The following is a 24,599-nucleotide window of genomic DNA, read 5'->3' on the forward strand; positions in this document are numbered from 1 at the left end:
GTTTCGACTTGTCTCCGTCTAGTCTCGCCGCCATCGTCCGGAGGCCACCAAGGCCGGCACCCGCCCGCACCAGGAAAAAAGGGGGACCAGGTAGCTAATTCAATTGAGCACAGCCGTCGCTGACAGGTCAGCCCATGTAGAATCCGAGAGTCAGGCCAGACACTTCGCCGTCCGCGCCCCTCTGAAACACCAGAGTCTCTCGGCCGATATCAGAGAGCAAGCTTGAAAACAAAAGTGAAAGTGCAGGGTCCGTGGCAGGGCAAGCCCAGCCAGCCGCTGTTGTTCACTTCGTACCCGGGCACTTCACCAGCTCGAGATCGGGACCAAGGCAAGAGCAGGCCGCAAACTTCGGAGTGCAACCATTCCGGGTCCCGGCGTCCGATCTGAATTCGGAAAACGGGTGACACCTCAGCGCAAGTTCATCTGCAAAAATCCCGTCAAATAAACCAGGATTAAGTCAGGATAGACGTGGGAGGTTGCGGAGGCCCTCGGGAGCCGTAAGCCTACGCGGCCATCTTGGTTGCGCGCTAGGCTCCTCTACGGTATCTGAAATCTTTGATGGCCCTGAGACTTCTTGACAGGAGGCAAGCATGCACAAGCCCTTGGAGAATCTTGGAAGCAGGATGTAGAAAGCAAAGTCCAGTCCTTTTGCTCCCAGGACATAAGCAGCAAGCAGCAGACCAGCAGAACAAAGCAACTAGTAATGTGTCAGCCCCTCCTACAGCATCTAACTCTTCGTCCTGAGAGAATGTCCTTTGGTCCAGAAGTGTTCTGAAGTTATGGTGTCACAGCTCCAGTACTTATACCAGTTTCTGCCTTTGAACTAGGCAAACTTTAAAGGAAAGTATTTGTAATGCACAAGACCCTGCCTTTTCCTGACCTGGCTCCAGACACACTACAGAGGAGTGGAGACAGCTTTGTGAGAGGACAGACACAGCCCTATTCAGGTGTCAGTGGCCCACCACTCTAGCTCAGGAAGGCCCATCAGCCTGATGATGCCCCATCAGTATATGCAAGGCACGCCTTAGCTCCCTTTGTGTAACTGTCTAGCGTCATTGCACAAGAGCCCAACTATCATCCTAACCCAGACGTGGATTTTACAGACAGGCAGAGACACAGAATGGTTAAGCAAGAAAATGCCCACCATTGGAAAGATTGCTTTGTGTCACAACGTTTGGGCCAGACACTAATAAGTTTAGGCAAATTGTGTTAAAAAATTGGCACCTGCTGTAAAACTTAGACTGTCCATTCCCGAAACCTCTTTTCGCAATGAAAAAAAACTGAAGCATTTGTCAGCAAATTGTCAGAGCTGACATCTTTCCTTCACAATCCAAGAGCAGCTTGAGATCCCAGTGGCAACTTAAACCAGTGATAGGCCACCGAAAATGCGGCAATTGTGTTGCATGTGACTCCACAATAGAAGGGTCAGAATTTACACATAAAGAGGTCAAATGGCGTCATTTAGAGTTTACTATTGTAAGTCTAAAAACTTTGTTTATGCTGTTCTTTCTCAAAATTGTATGTAGGCAAGACAAACCAACAGATTAATCAGCGCATCACGCAACAACGTTCTAGAATTTAAAAAAAGGTAATTGCAGCTCCAATGGTTCAAAACTTCATTGAAAAATCCCACAGTGAAACGGATTTCAAGTGGATGGTGCTACCAGTCTTAGATACATCTAAACGTTTACTGGACATTGATGCTGCCTTGTTGCAGAAAGAGGCTTACCTCATTCTAAAATTCAATAGCGGAGTCACTGGGCTTAATGGGATGACAGGGCTGTCCAAAACATAATCATGTTTGGTTAAACACTACAGGTCCCATAATGCACTAGTCAGGATTTGTTAAGAATTTAGTTCAAACTTTTTCCGATTGGTTTACATGGAGGTGCTACAATTCCCATGACCATCGGTATTATACACACCATTGAAAGTGCTCTTAGATGAAATGCCCTCCATTTGCAGTTACTGGCGAATCGACACTGGTAAAGAGAAGGATTGGTGCGGCGAAATTAATGAAAAGTAAGTGAGTTTCGTTCAGCGCTTCCAGCAAGTCCTGTTTACGCAGCTTGGAATTGTTTCAAATGTAGTGTATCCATTTCTTTAGGATAACAACTTTGCGGAAATACATGTCCCGGTATGAAAGACTCGGGACAGCTGTAAGATAAATTCACTTTTGCACCACTCGGCAATAAAACAATCCCCAATTAAAATGAACTACTGAGAATAGAGCCGGTGATATACAAGAAACTTCGATAGTGGAACCGGTCACGAGGCTCCCTGTAATTCTCTGAATTTGTAACTGAGTTGGGCCACGAATCGTTCAAACAAAATTTGGTCTCAAATGCCTGACGAGATCAGGTAAAATGATAAGGCTTGAGTTAAATATGGAGGTTTAATTGGATATAGGGACAATCAATTTGATGTTTGTTTCTTGCATAATTTGTTTATAAAATGCTGACAGCCATTAATATGAAGCCCTGATGAGAGTCCCAGTACTACAAGCCTGGGTCTCGAAACGCGTTGGCACTCTACTGACATGGAGGATTAAAAATTGTTCTTTTTATATTCTGTGAGGGTAGTTTTATGAAAACCATACCTAAATCATTTCCCCATGTTAGACACTTGGTTGGTCTAGAATTCAGAATAGCGACAGATTCATTGTAGTCGTTACATGTTATGATGCAAATGTAACAATGTTATGTGGTTCAAAAGTATTGTACATATTAATGTTGTGTGTTTATGATTATTGTCTTTAGTGAATGTTATGAATATCAGTGTACGTAATTTTAAAAATAAATGTTTCTTTACTTTTCACAAATTTAAATATTTTCTGACAAAAAATAATTGATAACTAAAAAGAGTGGTTAAAATAAATAAACCATTCAAACAGACAGAATAGTTGTCTGTTTGTGGCTCTAATGCAATAGGAGCTTAAGGAGTGACGGAGCCAGGTCCTTTTTGTGTTTTGAATTTCACTTTCTAAAAGTGGCATTTTCAAACATGCAATTTAAAAACCAACTTCACCAAAAGATGTATTTTTAAATTGTGAGTTCAGAGCCCCCAAGCTTTAAATCACTACATGCTCCCAATTGGAAATTATGCTTAAAAGATATTCATGCCACTGGATTGAAGCTAGCCTGGCTGATGAGGGGTGATGCCCCACAACTGGTCCAAGAATGCTTGTTTTTGTTCCAGGAAGGACCTGTCTTGGCAGTTCGGTCTGGACTGTTCCCATAAGGCACAGGATCAAGACTGATTTGCATATGGCTGGGTCTAAACTGAGGTGGCATGGTGAGCAAAAGAACAATGGATTTAACCCAGATCTCTTGACTGGAGGTGAATGTTTATTTGCTCTGCATTCCTTCCACCATTTGTGTGTCTTTTGCTTCCTCGCCCTAAGTGTGCCGGGTATGCCCAGATGTGGGTCCCTGGCTCACCATGCCACTGGATTCAAGCTTGCCTGTCTGATGCGGGGTGATGCCCCGAAACCAGTCCCAGGATGCTTGTTTCTGTTCCAAGGAGGACCTGGCTTGGCAGTTCGGTCTGGACTGTTTCCAAGAGGCACAGGTTCAAGACTGATTTGCATATGGATGAGTCTAAACTGGGTTGGCATGGTGAGCAAAAGAACAATGGATATAACCCAGATCTCTTGACTGGGGGTGAATGCTTGATTTGCTCTGCATTCTGTCCATTATCTGTGTGTCTTTTGATTTCTCGCCCTAAGTGCGCCGGGTATGCCCAGACGTGGGTCCCAGGCTCACCATGCCACTGGATTCAAGCTAGCCTGGCTGATGAGGGGCGATGCCCCGAAACCGGTCCCATGATGCTCATTTTCGTTCCCGGGAGGACCTGGCTTGGCAGTTAGGTCTGGACTGTTCCCATGAGGCACAGGGTCAAGACTGATTTGCATATGGCTGGGTCTAAAATTGGGTGGCATGGTGAGCAAAAGAACGATGGATTTAACCCAGATCTCGTGACTGGGGGTGAATGTTTGATTTGCTCTGCATTCGGTCGATCATTGGTGTGTCTTTTAAGCGATATTTCAAGGCAATCCCTATGTTACCCCATGGGAGAAATAGCCCTTGCAAAAGTGAAAAAATAAACTAGCAGAATTTCTCTATTAGGACATGTAAAACACACTGGTACATGTCCTACCTCTTAAGTACATTGCACCGTGCCCATGGGGCTACCTTGGGCCTACCTTAGGGGTGCCTTACATGTAATAAAAGGGCAGGTTTGGGCCTGTCAAGTGAGTGCACTAGCCAGGTCGAAATGGCAGTTTATAACTGCACACACACACACACACTGCAGAGGCAGATCTGAGATGTTTGCAGGGCTACTCAAGTGGGTGGACCATCAGTGCTGCAGGCCCGCTAGTAGTATTTGATTTACAGGCCCTGGGCACACCTGGTGCTCTCTTTATTAGGGACTTACTAGTAAATCAAATATGGCACTCATGGATAAACCAATCACCAATATAATTTAGACAGAGAGCATATGCACGTTAGCACTGGTTACCAGTGGTAAAATGCCCAGAGGCCTAAAGCCAACAAAAACAGGTCAGAAAAAATAGGAGGAAGAAGGCAAAATGTTTGGGAATAACCCTGCAAAAAGGGCCAGGTCCAAAACTTTGCATGTATTTATTCTATTGTGTGTATTCTTTCAGCAGTAGGCTATTCTTTGCTCTCATAGTTCTGTTATTTGCCTCCTTTTTTGGCTTTGCTATTTACTCAGCACACTGGTTGTGGCAGACTTCTGTCTTTTTTCAAGTCAAACAACATACAGCTATTACAAGAGAGAAAACACTCACTGAAAACAGCCCAGACCTACTGGCTTACCCAACATTATCTCCAAATATTTATTGCATGGACAATTCCCAGTAATCTCTGGACCTCTCATGAGGAATGTGGTCTCGCTTGCTGCATTTTAAGTCAGGTTTTATTCCGCAAAGCTTTCAAACATCACCAGCCATAAGTGATCAACCATGTTAGATCAGCTCAGCCTACTTGACTAGGTAATGTTTGCACGGTTTAGTTAACTGGAGAGTGTTTGTACCCTTTTGATTCAAATCTATTGGATATGTCATGGTTTACCCAGCTGTGCGAACTAAATCTAAATCTAAAGCGTGATTTACTCACCCCTAAGGGTCTCAAGGTGCCTGGAGCCGTTGGGGAGATTAAGTTGAGCTATTGCCAAGTGTCACATGGTGCGGAGCTGAGCTGCCGCCAGCGATCGAACCATGTGCCCTGGGATTCGGTGTCAGCCGCCCTGGCTGCTGCGCCACACTTCTCTAATGAACAGCACAATATGCAACACTCTCAGCTAAAATTTCCCCTGCCCACAACTAAACACTTACTAAAGATATAGCGAGGGAATGTAAGCAGTGTCCCTGCAGGAAGTGTGCTATGACAGTGGTGATAGTGGGCAGCGGCATTCTAAGAAGAACTGTATGTACTTGCTTATTATTTCTTTCACAGATTATTTATTGAACCTCTGCATGTTGTAGGTAGTCAGTGGGAAGTGAGCAGAAAGCTTTTGCATCCAGTAACTCTAATCCCAAAACTCTAGATGAAAAAACACACTTGGCCGAAGAGGTCCCCTTGCACCCTTGGATATGCCTCTGAGATAGTGAAGTGCCCCAGTTTAATGTATATTTATAAAGACATACCACAGCATCCCTCCATGGAAACGGTGCAGTTGGTGATATGAAGACAGAACGAGACTGTTGCACTCAACCAATCAGCATTTCCAGATCCTCATTTCCTTTGTATTTTTAATTTTTAGGTCTCCCACTCTCCGAGGCATCAAGTAATCAGTAATACTAGTGAAACTCCACCCATGGCATTTCTCTTTGTTTTGTTGCTTGCCATAGGTGAAATCCGGCATTGCTTTTCTTACCTCATTGTTGGCTAGTGGTCCCATCCATCACTTCCGTTTTCTTTCGTTTCTTCAGGAAGCAGCATCGACCAACTACAGTAAACTTTCACTGCAGGGCAATATCTTTTGATGTAGGGACTACTTTGTTGTTTTGTAGGTCTCCCACCATGTCCGAACCGCAGCCCCCGGGCCCTTGTTACTGCCCTGTCCGCACCGCTCGCAATGCTTTCCGCCTCCCGCTGTCCGTTCTCTCTCACCCCTCTCTCCCCTGCACTCCCGCTGTCGTAGTGGCGTAACACTGGCCCCCGCATCCCCTGCGGTGCGGGGGCCCCCTCAGAACACTCAGGCCGATATATAACTCGGGACAATAAATGCCCGATTCAAAATGAGCACTGACGGGGCGTGGCTTGGTGCCCGATGGAGATGGCGGCGCTCGGGTGAAGCTCTCCAGTGGTCTGCGGAGGAAACACGCTTCTGGATCGAGCCATCCCGCTATGGCAGCAGTTCCGTACAGATGAAGACCCCTGGACCTACAAGCCACTGATGAAGCCTTCATTCTGAGCCAGCAAGTATGAATTTTGACTCCTTTTTTGATCGGGCCCTCTCGCGGCCGCCATCTTGATTTTTACCGCGAATCGCGGATTTTGTAAACTCCTCTTCAAAGTCTTTATTAATTATCTCCTACGCCCCCAGTCTGCTTATGCGACTGTTTTTTCGGAGGAATTCACCTCATTACATTGAGGTCTGGAGCTGTGTTGTGCTGCTGGGGGTTTATTGCTGAGATGCTGAGGAGATTAAACACGACGGCCATTTTGAGACTTGGAGGAAACCTCTGTTGTGCCCTGTTATTAATGCCTGGATGCTGCTGAATGGGAAATTTTATCATAATTCCTCCGCATGGACTTTTTCTTGGGTTCTGTTTTTCGATGCGCTTTGCAAACCCTTTTATTTTAATCACTTGTGCACCTCCTCCTCACTGCTTCAGGGCACGCTGTTGGGCATTTTTGTCACACTCTCTTTGATATCTGTGGAAGTGTGTCCGTGGCTCCTAGGTGCTTTCGTAGCGCGCCCCACAGAATACACCCTGCGTGCACTAATCGTGACCTGGTGGGGGAGTTTCAGATTAGCATTTTATGGGCAGAACAACAGGAAAGCGTATCTCTTCATCCAAGAAGTATACTTTTATAAAAAAACTCTAAACTTTTTAAGGAACTTTCTAAGCTTGACATCCCTTCAGTCACTACGCCTCAGTGCTCAATCGTAACTATGGATCCTTCCTCTGGGGCTACTGGTAAAACCCACACTAAGGGCCATATGTAGGTAAATTACATTTACCGATTCTTAAATACCGAATTTTACCGATTCGGTATTTATGAATCGGTAAATGTAATGTAGATAAAATATTACCGATTCGGTAAATGTCGGTATTTTAGAATCGGTATTTACCGATTCGGTAATGGCAACTGGCTTCCCATTCATTCCTATGGGCCTGGAGGCCCATAGGAATGAATGGGAAGCCAGTTGCCATTACCGAATCGGTAAATACCGAATCGGTAATGGGGGAGGCATCATCATGGGTGGCAGGGTGTCACATTGACACCCTGTTGCACCCCTGATTCGTCCATGTGTGCACATGTGGCGCACATACATGCCCTGCGGGCATGTATGTCTGCCACATTGCACACTTCAAAGTGCACAAAAATGCTTTTTTCCAGCTATTCGTCATTTACCATCAACTTTTAGTTGGTGGTAAATAACGAATCCCCACACCAACGACACACTCCCCCTACATCTCATTTCAGGATTCGGTATTTACCGAATCGGTAAAATTACCGATTCGGTAATTTTACCGATTCGGTAAATTACCGAATCCTGAAAGGTGCCCCCTACATACCAAAAGCCTAAATACCGGTCGGTAACGGGATATTTACCGAAAATCGGCCGTTACCGACCGGTATTAGGCTTCCTACATATGGCCCTAAACGTCTTAAAAAAGACCCTCCCTCGCGGCCCAAGTCGACCTCGCCTGTATCGATGGATTTATTACTCGAGGAGATCAGGGCCCTCAGACCCTTTATGGAAGAGACAAATACCAAGTTGCAAATTTTAACGGATAATTGGTCCCAACTGGATACTAGGATTTCTACAATCCGTTTCCTCTTTACAAGAGTCCTATTCAGCTGTTTCCTTGAAAATCGCAACAGACGGAATAATTTGCGTATCTACGGCCTGGGAGAGGGAATTGAAGGGTCAGACCCGATCGCCTTCTTTAAATCGTTTCTCCCCAAAGTTCTCCACCTGCTACCTGCCAGAAGGGACGCAGCTCAATATTCAATATTCAACGGGCCCACAGACTGGGTCGAGTTCCATCCCACGCCAACCCTTCGCAGAAACCAAGGGGCGTCATCTTATATTTCTTGGAATATACTGACCTGATGAAAGTGATCACAGCAGCTATCTGTGCCAATGGCTTGATCTCCTCATTTTTCGATTTAGGTAGGGGAGTACGTCAAGGCTGCCCTCTTTCTCCTTTCCTTTTTAACTTAGCTTTGGAGCCATTTCTTTCAAAATTACATCAAAATCCGAATCTGCATGGCTTTCAAATAGCGAATTCTCACATTAAAATAGCAGCTTACGCTGACGACATTTTACTCTTTATGTCCAATCCTAGTGACTCCATTCCTGCCTTTCTGGCGGAATTACAGGCTTACTCTAAAATTTCTGGTTATAAGTTAAATAGCAATAAATGTGAGATTCTTCCCCTGACCAAGTATACTTTTAAGGCTGACTTTAGCTCTAACTTCACTTGGAGCCCCTCCCATATCAAATACCTCGGCTTACATGTTACCTCTTCAATATCAGACACGGTGGCGCTATGCATGAATAAATGTATACAGAAAATTGCTGACCTAGCGGCCAAATGGCATCCCCTCTACTTATCGTGGTGGGGTCGCTTGGATACTATAAAGATGATGTTATCACCCATTATTTTATACATCATCTCTAATATTCCAGTCTCCATCCCTGCCAAATTTCTTAAAAGGTGATCACAGCAGTGAGAGCTTCTCCGAGGATCACATGGTCAGGATCGTCTTTGTTCTTCTCACAGGACTACGCTAAAGCTACTGCTAGCAGGCGTAAAGCTTTCCTCAACATGAGAGCTGATCTTCGTTCCCTGGGGGCCAGATTTGGTCTTTTTCATCCGTGCCTCTTCAAAGTCACATACAACAATAGAACAACGACATACGAAGATCCAATCCGCCTGCAATGCTTTATCAATTCCTGCAGAACAGTTGCTATGGACTACTCCGGGCCTTCTTCTTCTTCGAACACTTGAATGTTTTCCCTTTTTTTCTCTCTTTTTCCACAGGTTTTTCAGACTTTGTTAACCTTCTTATCACATTTATACAATGCAGATATGTTTCCCCAGTAGAATTGATTTCCTTGATGCCGTGTTCATGAAGTTGCGTTTATTGCCACTGTTGGTTCTTCTGTTCTTGCCCGATCCATTATATGTTATTCTTATGTGTCTTAATGTTTACTTTACAGGATTATTTTTTCTGTTGTCTTTACAGATTCTCACCGTTGTATTGTGGTTTCTCCCCGACTTCCCGCTCAGCCGACCTCAGACGCGCTGCCTACTCCTTGTGGTTTCACCCCCCGTATCTTCCTGAATCTTTTATCGTAGGTATGTGTTTCTTCTGTCCTTCCCTAGCTATTTTCTCTTTTATGTTTTTTGTTTTTCTTTGATTGAATGTAGTTTTCCCTCAGTAGGTGTCCTCCGTCTATTCATTTTATCCTATCTAATCATTTTGTCTATTCTCTTTGTCATAACTATTTCTTCATTCCCCTATTACTCATTCACTTGGCTTATCCTTCTTTCTATTGTGATTTTTGTTTATCTGTCTCTGCACTGGTTATTTGAATCATTTTTTCATCTTCACTATGTCACGGGACGAATTGTTTCCTTTCTGCTCTATCCCTTTCTTATTCTATATTGTTCTTGTACTGAATTGGACTTCTGCTTTATGTTTGCATTATGTTTTATCTTTGAATACCTATGCCTTTGAAACTGATTACATGGAACGTTGAGGGTTTAAATTCTCCCATCAAGAGGCAAAGAATCTTGACCCACTTGGCCAAACTTGATGCTGATATTGTTTTTTTTGCAAGAAACTCACTTGTCGGACGCTGAATCATTAAAGATGAAAAGGGGTTGGGTGGGGGATGTCTTCTTTTCCCCAGGTGATGGTAAACGAAATGGAGTGATGATTCTTTGCCGTAAGTCCCTCTCGCTTCAACTATTGGCTCAAGATTCAGATGTAGATGGCAGATGGTTGAATGTCAAATTATCCTTGAAGGGAACTCCCGTTTCTCTTTTTAATGTCTATGTCCCTACAGGTGGCGAATCCTTCTTTTGGTCCACAATGGCTAAACAGATTGCCCTCTGCATGGAGGACAATTTTATTTTGGCTGGCGACTGTAACCAGGCCTTTGACCCGTTTGTTGACAGGAACTCCAAGGTTTCCTATATTCCCAACAAATCTCAGAAATCATTAGTGCGAGCTATAACTCAACACAAGCTTTTAGACGCCTGGCGTCTCTGCAATCCGACTACCAGAGAGTACACTTTTTATTCCCCATCGCATCACTCTCAATCAAGAATTGATTACGTATTTGTTTCCCATTCCATTTCACAAACCCTTACACATGCGGAGATTGGTTCCATTCTATTGTCAGATCATGCCCCTGTTTCAATTGGTCTCGAGATTCTACCTAAGGCCATAGACCCCAAAAGGTGGCGCTTCAATAATGCCCTCCTCTTGGACCCAAAATTTACTACATCCTTCAACACATTCTTTGATGAGTTTTTTGTGCTGAATCAAACTCATTCCATGCCCCTCTCAACTGTATGGGACGCATTCAAAGCCTCAGCGAGGGATTTTATCATTGGCTTTGTTGCTAAGAGACGAAAAATCTCCTGTAAACTTAACACTGTTCTTCTACATGACATTAAAAAACTGGATGAAGAAGAACAAGCAAGTGAAAAACTGAATGAAGAAGAACATTATTAAAAAACTGGAGCACTCTTTTTACACTTCGCACTCGAAGGAGTCTCTCACAGCTCCCATAAATGCCAAACTGCAATTTAATAAGGAATCAACGGAAGACGCCTCACTCTACTTGCTAAAATCCAGTGCCAAATTTTATGGGGGTAAAAACAAAGCAGGGAAAATATTGGCTAATTATTTAAAAGCTAAACATAACAAACTCATTATTGAATCTATCTACGATGATCGCTACGACTTAAAATTCAAAGATGCCGATATTTTGCATGAATTCTCCCTCTTTTACAAATCTCTCTACGCCTCGGAGACACAACCATCTGCTCATTCCTTATCCAACTTTTTCTCCAATCTCCAAAGACCTTCTCATGCTCTGCCAGATTTCTTCCCTTTGGAGTTGGATCTAACACAGCAAGAATTATCAAATGCTCCTCAGCAGCTTAAAAAAGACAAGGCACCAGGGCCTGATGGTTTCACAGTAGAATTCTATCAGCACTTTTCCAAACTCATATTGCCCAAACTATACTCCTTAATAGATCTTTTTAGCACATTAGGAAGTTCATCAGGGACTTTCTCAGAGGCACACATCTCCCTCATACCCAAAGAAGGTAAAGATCACAGGTATTGTAAAAATTACAGACCTATTTCCTTGGTAAATATTGATTATAAAATTTTCTCCAAAGCTTTAGCCATACGACTAGATTCTTACTTGCCTGATTTATTAGGTAAGGAACAATCTGGATTTGTCAAGGGTAGATTTATAACAGATAACACAAGACTCCTTTTTAATGTTCTATCTAAATCTTCGCACTTAAAACACTCCCTTGGGGCAATCGCACTTGATGCTGAAAAAGCATTTGACAGAGTTGAATGGACTTATCTGTTTTACACCCTTAGGTGGTTTGGTTTTGGGCCTAAATTTATATCCTTGATCTCTCTTCTTTATTCCAATCCACGTGCGGCTATCTGTGCCAATGGCTTGATCTCCTCATTTTTCGATTTAGGTAGGGGAGTACGTCAAGGCTGCCCTCTTTCTCCTTTCCTTTTTAACTTAGCTTTGGAGCCATTTCTTTCAAAATTACATCAAAATCCGAATCTGCATGGCTTTCAAATAGCGAATTCTCACATTAAAATAGCAGCTTATGCTGACGACATTTTACTCTTTATGTCCAATCCTAGTGACTCCATTCCTGCCTTTCTGGCGGAAGTACAGGCTTACTCTAAAATTTCTGGTTATAAGTTAAATAGCGATAAATGTGAGATTCTTCCCCTGACCAAGTATACTTTTAAGGCGGACTTTAGCGCCTCTAACTTCACTTGGAGCCCCTCCCATATCAAATACCTTGGCTTACATGTTACCTCTTCAATATCAGACACGGTGGCGCAATGCATGAATAAATGTATACAGAAAATTGCTGACCTAGCGGCCAAATGGCATCCCCTCTACTTATCGTGGTGGGGTCGCTTGGATACTATAAAGATGATGTTATCACCCATTATTTTATACATCATCTCTAATATTCCAGTCTCCATCCCTGTCAAATTTCTTAAAAGGATTAACTCCATTCTTTCCTTATTCTTGTGGAATTCAAAGAGGTCCCGAATGTCTCTATCTAAATTGGCGCTTCTCAAAACAGAAGGTGGAGTTAACTTTCCTGATTTCCAGGCCTATCAGTAAGCTTCTCTCCTACGTCAAGCTTCTCTTTGGTTGCTCGACACTTCGGAGGATTGCCCCCTATGGATCACAATTGAACGTCTTTTTCTATCCCCTTTCTCTTTCTCTGAGTACCTTTCCTTCTCACGCAAACCGCAAGCTGTGTCCACTCCTATAATTAAATTGACCTCTAAACTGTTGGCTTCTACATCTCCTTCTCCCCCCAACACTATTGACTATTTCCTGAATTCAACAATCTGGCACAACAAAACTTGGTTATTCATAATAAACCAATTTATTGGAAGACCTGGTGACAGAAAGGTTTAGTATGGATACACCAGTTATTTTCACATTCAAATTTTTTATCTTTTCCCTCACTCAGACAACTATTCAATTTACCAACCTCATTTATACATAAATATAATCTACTTAAGATGGCTGCAATGGATAAGTATGTTCAACTATCCGCTACACCTAATGTTCCTGATCTTCAGAATCCTTCTTCACAACTTCCTACCTTGCTTTAAACTAAACCTACAGCCTCCACTATTTACAAATATTTACAAGATAAAGACACTATCAGGCAGAAATCCAGCATAGAAGAAGCACAGGAGCGGGATCTTCAACTTTCTTGGCCAGTTACTTTATGGAACAAAATTTGGACTAAATTGCGCAAATCGTCCAGAGCAGCTAATATAATACAAACGCTGTTCTTTGTTTACAATAGACTTTTATTGACTCCAAGTGCATTGAGCAAAAGATTTGCGAATACTTCCGATGTTTTTTGGTCATGCTCCTCCCCACACGCTGACTTATTCCATATGTTATTTTCGTGTCCAATAGAAGATAGTTTCTGGAAACAAGTGTGGTCTCAAATCAACCTCATTTTTGGTACTAAGTTATCATTTCTGTCACTCATGTTTTCTTAGGGAGTCTCTCCCGTTGCTGGAAGAATGTTACATTTAATGTTAAAATTATCGATCTGTTATTAGCGGCTGCCTTTCAGCAAATCACTGTTAACTGAAAGATTTCACAAAAATTTCTTATAAGGCAGGGTGGTATGCTGTTTGCCATAATCATAGGTTGGACACTTCCTTTGTATATCCTATACAGATGGCAGCGAAACGTTTAGACTTGTGGTCCCCTGTTACACTTTACCTGGATGCATGTGCCAAAAGATATTCCCAGCTAAAACCGTCTCAGCAGGAAGTTTTAAAACCCCCTTGAACCCCTTATACATTCCCAGATTATTTATAACTCCAATATTTCTATGATTTACTCTTTATGAATCAAATGTTCATTTTTTATTCATAAGTCCGATTCTACTTTGTGTAATGCAACTTATTGTATTGTATCGACATGAATTCATTGTTATGACTTTTGTAGTGACACCTTTATTTCTATCAATAAAACTTTCTTTCTGAACTGAAAAATGAGCACTGACAGTGCCAACCATAACGGGCGGTGTTTGAATGACGTCTGTGCACACGTTTATGCATGGCAGGTAGTCAAATCTCCGAAGCCTTTTAGCCTCTATTTAAAGTGCACAACACAACGTTCGAGCGCTAAAAGGCCGCAACACACTAAAACCACTGGAAACGCACTAAAACGTGTTATCGTACGTAGGTTTAAATTCAGACGTAAAACAGCAATAGAATAGAATCTATTTTTTTTATTCCAAAGTACAACTGTTTACCTTCATTGTTAAATCCATAACAGCAGTCCATTTTTCTTCGTAAATTATTCTTTTAAGTACGAGGTACTATTAAGGGCGCAGAATAATTTAAGACAAAAAATAGTCACTTGTCACAGCAGCTTTAATGTAGGCTCATTTTGTGACAGCATAAACTGGGATCACCGAGCCCACCGAATGTTGCATGCAAGCGTGAGGGCAAAGGACCTAATCCGGCCCCTGGGTGGCTTTTTTAAGGATACCTATAGCGTCTGACAATTTCAAAAATAATTGACTGCCAAGGCGCTGAGCTCTTCTGTCGTGCGGCTGCAGCCGGAGCGATGCTGCAAATATGGAGCGTCTTTAAATCTGGCCTGACCTGGACATCACCTGGACATCACCAGCTAAGACAAAAGAAAACTCTGATACTCCCTGGCTCCGCCCACTTTACAGGAGCTTTTTTCTTCACAGATCTGGAGCGGTATCAGATGGAACAGTATATGTAAAGGGGACTGGTGTGACACATGTGAAACAGCTATTGACAACGGTTTCTGTCACTTATCAGGGTATTAGCTGTATCACTTAAACACATTGCACGTGCCACGTGCACAAACGCTCTATCGGCCGTGTTCGGCAGGGGGTTGGCCACAGGGCCTCTGACAACCCTCCAGCAGGCAGCCAACCCCACACTACACAAGCCCTTTGGCCACATGTGGGGTTGGCCACAGGGCTTGGGCGTAGACCCAGTAGGGGGCTGCGCCCTCATCTTTTTTCAACAATTTGGCCCCAGGGGATGGGGTCCACAGGGCCTTTTTCGTGTAGGAGCCACAGGCTTGTCCAGTTGATTATTTAAAGGTTGCTAGGTACATACTACGGCTAAGTAAATGACCTATTAAATAAAAGCACTGCTCTTAAACATGTTTATTTTTTTTCCGCCCTTTCCTCACCAGGGAGCTGCTTCCAATTCACTTAATCTTCCTGTGCCTTACCCCAACACCACCTCCCACCCCAGAGTATGCACACGTTACTTTTATTTTATATAGCCAGGGGCGTAACACAGGCCCCCGCAGTCCCCGTGGTGCGGTGGGGCCCGACCTCCAGGGGGCCCCCTCAGCAATGCACTTCTGTAGGAGACCTCGAGATTGTGTCCAGAGGGGGCCCCTCCAAGCACCCTGCAGGGGGCCCCCCTCAAGTTTCGTTACGACACTATATAGCAGCATTCCTCACTCCCATTCCTGCACGGCACTAATTCACATCCACCAAATCTAAAATACATTCTCTATTATAAGCAGCTCATGATCTCCGTTGCAGCCCTTTCCCCATGTTTTTTTGTTTACTTTGGGCGCCGTGTTAATTAATGTTCATGTTTTATTTACTTTGCTTCCCATTACATCCAGCGGTCACACAGCCTTTCGTACAAATAATATACATAATAATATTGCTGGCAGAGATGCCCAGCAGCATAATCAGACTTGTTCGGGGTGGGTCGAAGCAGTACTAAACATAATTATTGGTACTGCATGGGCCTCGGACTGGGCTAAAAGTTTATGTGATCAAATGACGAGAAGGGCCGTTTAAATCCTAGGGCAACGTCAAGCAGTTATTTTGCTTCCACTGGGTCATAGGCAATCAGGTCATCCGTGCTGTTTTATGACCAAGAAAGAAACTACAGTAATTAAAATAAAAAAGCATTTGCAATGCAATAGGTCTCGCATTTCCGTGAGTTTAAGCTATTGGCATTGCTCCAGCGGAAAAGGGTAAATTTACATATCCTCTCTGCGTCACAGACCCATCATCACACTAACTCATTCACACACGCATCCATTGGTGGGGCCAATAACACCAACACTCTTACGTCTCACTCCGAATCTGCGCACAGGAGGAAAGAAGCGCTGGACATGTGGGGGTACCTTATTACCTATAGGAAGGAAATTCTTTACATTATATATCTGCACCTATAGAATTCTAACTTTAAACATCAAGGTACTCCACCACTTGGTCGATGGACCAATTAGTTGGACTGGTTGATGGTGATTTAGAACCAGCTAAAACACATTAAAGCTTCAGAACCTTTGATTAATCAATCACCTTATTAAAAGAATCACAAACTCATTCTTTTGTTAATCACTGTTTAGTTTATCTAATTAATTCTCTTTCGTTGGCATAATCATCATTTAATCAAATCGGGGTTCAATGAATATTTTGTCACAAATTTGCATAACAATTATATTTACCTAAATTCAGATACCGGTGACCATTTCCCGAAACCTGTCAGCCCTGCATAAATAAAATCCCTTCTGGTAAAATCGTCCAGTCAAAGTGCAGGCCAAGACCCAATAAATCCGGGAAAAGTTATTTCGCTCGGCACGACACAGTCTCAAAGGTATCACAAGGACCAAGCAATCGTGCAAGCAAATCGACTCTCCTCACCAGCAATCACCAACGGAAACTCGGAACACACTTCCCCACTTCCACTCTAAAGTTCCCCTTATATAGGAAATTCTAAGATAATCCGTAACAGCTCCAGGAGTAGAAGACTCCGGATTGGCTAAACCCCTAAAATTGAAATATTGGACTTGGTTCCCAGGTTTTCTTGGTTCTCAGGGAATTGAATATGTCATCCTTTAGTTTGTCCAGTTCTCATGCGAACAGTTTCGAAGTAACAACATGTAGACCTCTGGATACAGGTCTTCATTGTCCTTTTCTGTCATTCACATTAGCTGAGTACTGGCAATCCTCCATGTTCCTATCCTTGACTAGGAACACGGTGGCCACTTTGGAGGTCTCCTGGAGATCTTCAGAGCCATCCGAGTCTGCGCAGTAGGCATCGCGCTTACACGACGGTGGCCACTTCCGAGCTCCATTTTGAATATTGCGGCCTAGTAGGCTCGAATGCCAACTTAAGCAAAACAAACATAAGAAATAATGAATATACGGAAATTAAGATTCTAATGTTTAAACGCACACTAATCCCAATATATATTAGTATTTTCCTAGCTTATAGCAACATTTAAAGCAATAATACTCACCATTCCGCAATACCAGGAGCACAAACCATCACAAAAGCAACATAAATCATGCAATTTTCTATACTGACATATTCTACAGTTAATATGCGTATCACAGTTAGTCATTGGAATCATTAGCCATGCAATTAGCATTTAGTCCCCGTGTATCTTGTGTTTATCAAGGTGTAAAGTTGATTAGTAGTAACACTCCAAACAATTAATACAGGTTAGTATTTAGAATGATTATGGAATTAGTATTTTCATGCAAAATAGAGAAAGTATACAACATTTTGCTTTACCTGCTCCACCAATCCCCCCTTTGGTGATTTTAATATCACCACAAATCCCACTACAGTTCAGTTAAAATTTATGGAAATGAATTCTCAGTTCTCTTACATTTTGTTACGTCACATCATTGTTTCCCCCATCTCATCCTCTCTTATTTTCTTATACATATTTTATTTCCATTCTTCCAATTCTATATCTCCCATTTTTCTTTCCCTTGTTTCTTTCTCTCTTTTCTTGGCAACTTCTCTTTTTATTTTATTTTGTAACTTTCTTATTTTTATACATACACATCCTAGTCTCAACATTAATATTAGTATTACCACACAAGTCACTGGCATTAGGATCTTACCTACAAAGGAACTACCTATTTTCATTAAGAAGCTTTTTATAGTAGAAAACACTTTACCAATCTTTTACCAAACACTTTCAACCTCCAGTGGAACAATTTCCTCATTCAAGTCTGTTATAGTCTTAATATATTTCTTCAAATTTTGACTTTCGTCAGGAATGTAAGTACAATAATGTTGCACAAAAGATAACAGTGGAACCTTCAATTGATCAGCACCTAACCTCATATAACTCTCCCTGTACTAACCCTCTATTTAAGGGAAAATCATGTGCACACTCAATAGCACCCACTGTTACAATGCCTATTCCATAAGGAATCAAATGTAATTCACAACAAAAAAACATTTGTCCGGCAACTATTGTATTGCGGTAAGGTTCGAACTGTGTATCACGCTGTTTATGAAGGATTATGTGGGTTTTTTAAAATCGACAGTTGGGAATCTTCCCTTCGCTTCCGTTCACAATTGTATTGCGGTAAGGTTCGAACTGTGTATCACGCTGTTTATGAAGGATTATGTGGGTTTTTTAAAATCGACAGTTGGGAATTTTCCCTTCGCTTCCGTTCACTTTCTGAACTTGATGGGCACGTTGTTGAGACCAGTCCAGAATGGGTTCTTGATTAATAGAGCAATATGGGCCCTTTAGTTACTTTTGTGCATTATGAGTTGAGCTTGGCTCTTGGTTTATTTGAGGAAGAACTATATTTTTACCGCTTGTTTGTCATTTATTAGATGGTGGCTGCGCAATAAGATGGGATTTCATGCTGAAATTATTGTAGATAGATGTTTACTTAATTGTAATTTTAGAAACTCTGAAATAATAGTTGACTTTCTTTATTCCTATTCCTAACTGTTTGCTTATTTAATTTACTTAATCCCTGCGTTATAAAAATATATCCTGGATCCCCCCTTTTTTCTGTAAAATAAATAATACATTCCAGTTTTCTTTTAGAATATTGGGATGCTGCCCATTGCCCACATCTGTAGAACCAGAGGGTGCATGATTCCTGTGAACGTGGGATCCTCATAGAGTTCACTTATTGGACCACAATGAAACTTTGGCGTGAATCTGTGAGTCTTACGCGGTGTTTCTGATACATACATTCTGTTGTGGCAGCACTTAATTTGTTTTTGCATGTGTTCTTGTCTGTGGAGCCTTAAGATTCCAGATGTACTGATTATGATTAGGCGTTCTGTTTGATTGTGTTTTTGGCTGTAGAACTGATTGGAGGGAACGTCGCCGTTTACTTTGAATCTATTTAGGATTGGTGAAACACTCTGGAAGCTACTTCCTTCTTTGAACGTTGCCATATCCCTGTGGTAGGTCATACTCTCCCTCTTGCCTTCCTTGTGTGTGTTTATTTGTGAATATTTCCTCTCCTCTAGAATACCTTGTTCTTATCCCATGACACTATTTGTATGCTGGGTGTGATTTGATCCAGTCATTACGATAGTTGTGTTTTGTTTCGGTTGACCCCTCAAGAGATATATATACATATAAATATAAAAATATAAAATTATGTAATGGTGTAAAATAATTCAAAATAATTCAAAATAATTTTTAAAAAAGGTAAAAAATAAGTTTAAAAAGAGAGAAATTAACTTCAGAAATGTTAAAATATGTAGGACTTTCCATTAAACATATTGTTATGTATGGAATGGTCTGTTTGAAAAGTCTTGAATAGGAAAACTGCTGTTATATGATACATTGTATATAATGTCGTTTTGTCTGTTTGCCGTCTCCTTACATGTGTATAAGTGTTTTTCTATATATATGTAAGTGCTTTTTTGTATATGTATTTTTATATGTGTGATATTTATATGTACTTTTTTACTTATGATTAACAGCCCTGAAGAAGTCCTTGTTTAGGACGAAACGCGTTGGCTGGTCTTTCTGTAGAAAAACGAAAATAAAATGAATACATAAAAATTGATTCTTGAAGACAATTCATAATCACGTATGAACTGTGCGACTTTGAGCTTCTCGTGTGGTGCACCTCTTTTTTGTTGTGAATAATGTTGCACCTTCAGCATTCTGCAGACTCCTCCCTCTTTTGCCAAAATAATATCAAGGGCAAGTCGATTTTGCATCACCATGGCTCTCATGGCAACCATTTCGGTGTTTACCAGTAAGAATCCTCCAGCAGTGCTTGTCGATAAGCGATCCACTACTGTAGACAATTTTCTAATTTTATGCGCATAAAGGGCCATATGTAGGTAGCAACACATTTACCAATTCATAAATACCGAATTTTACCGATTCGGTATTTATGAATCGGTAAATGTGATGTAGGTAATGATTCGGTAAATTTTACCGAATCGGAAAAAATTCGGTAAATATGAATCGGTATTTACCGATTCGGTAATGGGGCATACCTTCCCATTGATTCCTATGGGCCTGGAGGCCCATAGGAATCAATGGGAAGCCAGTCACCATTACCAAATCAGTAAATACCGATTCGGTAATGGGGGGAGCATATACAAGGGTGGCAGGGTGTCACATTGACACCCTGTTGCACCCCTGATTCTTGTATGTGTGCACATGTGGCGCACATACATGCCCTAAGGGCATGTATGTCTGCCACATGGCACTCTTACATCTGCAAAATATTGCGTTTTGCAAGGTATTCGTTATTTATCACCAACCTGTATTTGGTGGTAAATAATGAATTCTTAATTCTAATTTGCACTCTTTAGAGTGCTCCCTACATTCAGGATTCGGTATTTACCGATTCGGTATTTTACCGATTCGGTAATTTACCGAATCCTGAATTATGCTTCCTACATCCCAAATAGCTAAATACCGGTCGGTAACGGGATATTTACCGAATTTTGGCCGTTACCGACCGGTATTTAGCTACCTACATGAGGCCCTCAGAGATATTCCAACTGCTGGTATCAGTGCTCCAAAAATATCCCCCACAATTTCTGACCAACTTTCTCTCCTTCTACGTGTTAGTTGCCTACCTATCTCGTGCACACCCTCTTTTCCCCTTCCCACATGAAATATCTTTGGGAAGACCAGGCCTAGGTAACATGTGCCATACCAATGGTCCGGCAACCGATAATAAGCTCTGTTCCCGCAGATGAAATATAATCCAGGGAATACCAGATCGTTTCCTCCATTAAATCCCTATCCTCCCATGATTCGATATGTATCATTGCATTCACTCGAACCTATAAAATAATTATCATACACAGTTTCATTTCTTCTGATACACAATTTCCCTCTATGAGGCCAATCTAAAGCCATAGCCGGACTGGTTTCTCCCTTCAAATGTTTTTCCTTTTCAACATCCCAAACTGTCTTCTCTCCTTTCCCCTCAGGTATCTTTCTTTGCATCTTAATTCTACTCTCTTCAACCATGTACAAGAAGGTCTTCTCTTCTTTTCTCAGACTACAAGTAAGATTATTCTTAAACACTTCCTCTAAAGTTAATTCCCTAGTTTCTAAGAAATATTCACCTAAAACTTTACCAGGTTTTATCTTATTTAGTTCAGGAACTACAGGTACTTGTGAGAAAATATTATCTACATCAGAATATTAATAGTCTAATTTCCCTGTTTTATAAAACAAACTCACTAATACACAACATGTTATTCCATATATATCACAGGAAGTTGGTGATAGGTAACACCTTCTGACACCGATGCAGGTAACTGCATGCAAACATAACAATCGCTAACATCCATAGTCTTTACATATTCATACAATAACTTTGAAAAAACGTTATTAGAAAAATCTGTTATAGACCTATCCTTATATAAGTCAGTTCTATCTATCAGTCTAGTTGTATGAGTATCATGACCCTTCTCTACATTAGTCTTATTCTCAATATGACTCTCTATCCTTTCGAACGTGCCTCTAAATGAAATTATTATAGCTAATATACTCCATAGAAGCATTAGTAATCCGGTACAACAACAACACACTTTGCACCATCTTCGAAGGAACACACATGTAGGTTTTCTATAGGCCTGGGCTAAAATTCCGTTCCGCTTGCGGAAATTGCGATAATTTGACATTTTCCCATTCCGCGGAGAGCGCGAAAATGTCAAAATTTCCGCAAATGGCATTTTACTGAAAATGTTTTGCTTGCTCGCGCTGTAAAATAATACATTCTCGCGTGTGCGCGATCGCCTTACCTGAATCCCCGCGTTCACCGACAAGTTTTCCCGATCCGGTCACGTTCTCCACAAGATGTTGGATTGTTGGTAGCCATTTGCGCTGTCTCGCGACAGTTCGCACCCGCAGTAACGTCATTCGTCGCGCGATCACGTCTTTCTTCTCGCGATCATGCACCGCGAGACAAGTGAAAACAAGATGCCCGCGCCCGTGAGCAACCGCATGGGTAAGTTGGCGAGCCGTGACCACGCAGAAAATACCGCGAACGGGCGGGAAAAAAACTTCTGCATCTTCGCGATACTTCCGCGTGTTTGCGGAGATTTTTAACATTTTCGCGATAATTTGCTAAAGTGAATTTCGCTAATTCCACCCACCCCTAGTTTTCTACCTTCTGTGTTTGCCATTTCGGAAATGATAAGTGTCTTTTGACTTTGCCTCTTTTATTCACAACTAGCCTTTTGTCTAAACCCAAGGCTCTAAGCGCCTACTTGGTTCCTTTTCGGTTATATGTCTTATCCGGTAATTCAATCTCTCTGCAACTTCTTCTTGTCGCTTCAGTCTGACATTTGATCGTTTTTTACCTTGTTTTCACAATCTGGATCCAGAATTTCCTGAACATCCTTCTCTTCTCCGATATCAGACAAGATAACTCTCAGGATTTCCGAATTTTCTTCCTCTTTAACCACTTCCGGTACAGTCACACGTAGACTTTCTTGGTTGTCTGCTTCCTCTTGTATTACAGGAAGTGACACATACGTCCATTCCGGTGACTTATACTTCTGGTTGGGTTTCTTAAATTCGCTTCTCTTTCTTCAATTGTGCCGGATCAGGGTCTTCTGATTTTTCTTGACTAGATACTTCATTCACTTGTTCTGCTTTGGATGCCTTCACTCTTGTCAATTGATACCTCAGTCTTTTTATTTTGTTTGGCCAAATTTCCTCAATTGCTGGCCTTTTCAACCTAGTTCCCTTCGCACCTCGCTCGGTTTTCCAAGCTCTCTTCCTCAAGACTCGTCCTTCTTGTGCTTCTTCTTCACTTTCTTCAGATTCGGTCTCGATTTGACCTTTACCTTCTTTGGAATTTTCTTTCACGACTTCCTGTTCCCTATCTACAACTGTCCCTCCTCGTGTTTCTTCCACACAATCTTCCTGCTGACTTACTGTCCCTTTTTCCTACCTGGATGTGTGTAGTCCCTACATCTCCTCGGGGGTCTTCCGCAACAATCTTACCCTCACTCTCTGTATCTAATTCCTCACCTTCTAGTTCTACGACCACAGGTGGAATTTCTCTTGTACTTGCATGTGGGGCTTCTTTATCAAGGATTTCCTTGTCAGTTTCCTCAATGTTCTCCTTTACTTTTTCCTGTACTCTCACCTGTTCAGTATCTGATTCGGAACTAGTATCCGAAATTTCCAGTCGTCTCCTCAATGGCAAATTCTCTTGTTCTGGAACTTGACTTGGTTCCAACGCTCCCCTTCTCGGAGCTTGTCTTGTTCTGGTTTCTTCTGATTCTGACTCAGAACTGGTGTATGACTCTCCCAAATATTCTTCCTCAGGTTTATTTACAGGACCATGGATCCGGAGAGTATGACTCGCATGAATCCAATTCTTTACTCTGGCACATTTCATAGCCGTCGTCGTGGTCAAAATCACTTGACGTGGTTTTCCCCAACGTGGGACCAGACAATTTCTCCTTCTATGCACTTTGATCCTCACCCAGTCTCCTGGACTCAAATCATGAGCTGGCTTCTTTTCAAGGGTGGTTGCATCCGATCCAACCTGATGAAACACATAATGAACGGAATCAGCCAACCCCTTGCAATAATCCAACACGTAGTCATCAGATGTAGGCAGTAGCTTGTTGACAGGAATGAAAACATGCCTCCTCGCTCTACCCATAACAATCTCATGGGGGCTCAATCCAGTATTCCTATCAGGAATCGATCTAATAGTCATGAGCACTAGAGGCAAGACATCAGGCCATTTTAAACCTGTGGCCAAACACATTTTCCCCAATCTGTTTTTAATGGTGCCATTCATCTGTTCCACTACTCCAGAAGCCTCTGGACGGTAGGCACAATGCATTTTGTGTTGTACATTCAATGCTTAACAGATCAATTTTATGATTTCATTCTCAAAATGCTTTCCTCTATCTGACTAAATCGTAACTGGGAAACCAAACCTAGGAATGAACTCTCTCAGTAGGAGTTTCGCTACTGTAACCCCATCACTCCTTCTGGGTGGGTACCAGCGTGAAAACAGACAAACAACTACTAGAACATATCTTAGCTGATTACATGGGGGCATTTCAATGAAATCAATCTGCATTCTGGTGAAAGGACCTCCCTCCCGTCCTATCGTTCCCAGACTCACCACTGTTTTCCTTCCTCGATTGTATTGCTGACATATTAGACATCTTTGACAAAGGCTTTCAGCTACCAGCATTATACCATGTCTGCTTGAAAAGTCTAATCATAGCATCCCTACCCACATGTCCTTGTCCATGGTACATCCGTGCCATGGTAGAGATCATGCTATCAGGCATTACTGGTCTTCC

The 24,599-nt window shown here is 42.1% G+C and overlaps 1 long non-coding RNA gene across 1 annotated transcript; it reads left to right on the forward strand.

Moving 5' to 3' along the window:
• Positions 1-1,890: 1,890 nt before the first annotated feature.
• Positions 1,891-19,233, forward strand: LOC146864142 (uncharacterized). The gene is made up of 3 exons (XR_014976612.1): positions 1,891-2,022; positions 9,456-9,568; positions 19,135-19,233. It is a non-coding gene; the product is annotated as an uncharacterized LOC146864142 (long non-coding RNA).
• The last annotated feature ends 5,366 nt before the right edge of the window (positions 19,234-24,599 follow it).

Source organism: Triturus cristatus, chromosome 2_1 (assembly GCF_964204655.1).
Source record: "Triturus cristatus chromosome 2_1, aTriCri1.1, whole genome shotgun sequence".
Lineage (NCBI taxonomy): Eukaryota > Metazoa > Chordata > Amphibia > Caudata > Salamandridae > Triturus > Triturus cristatus.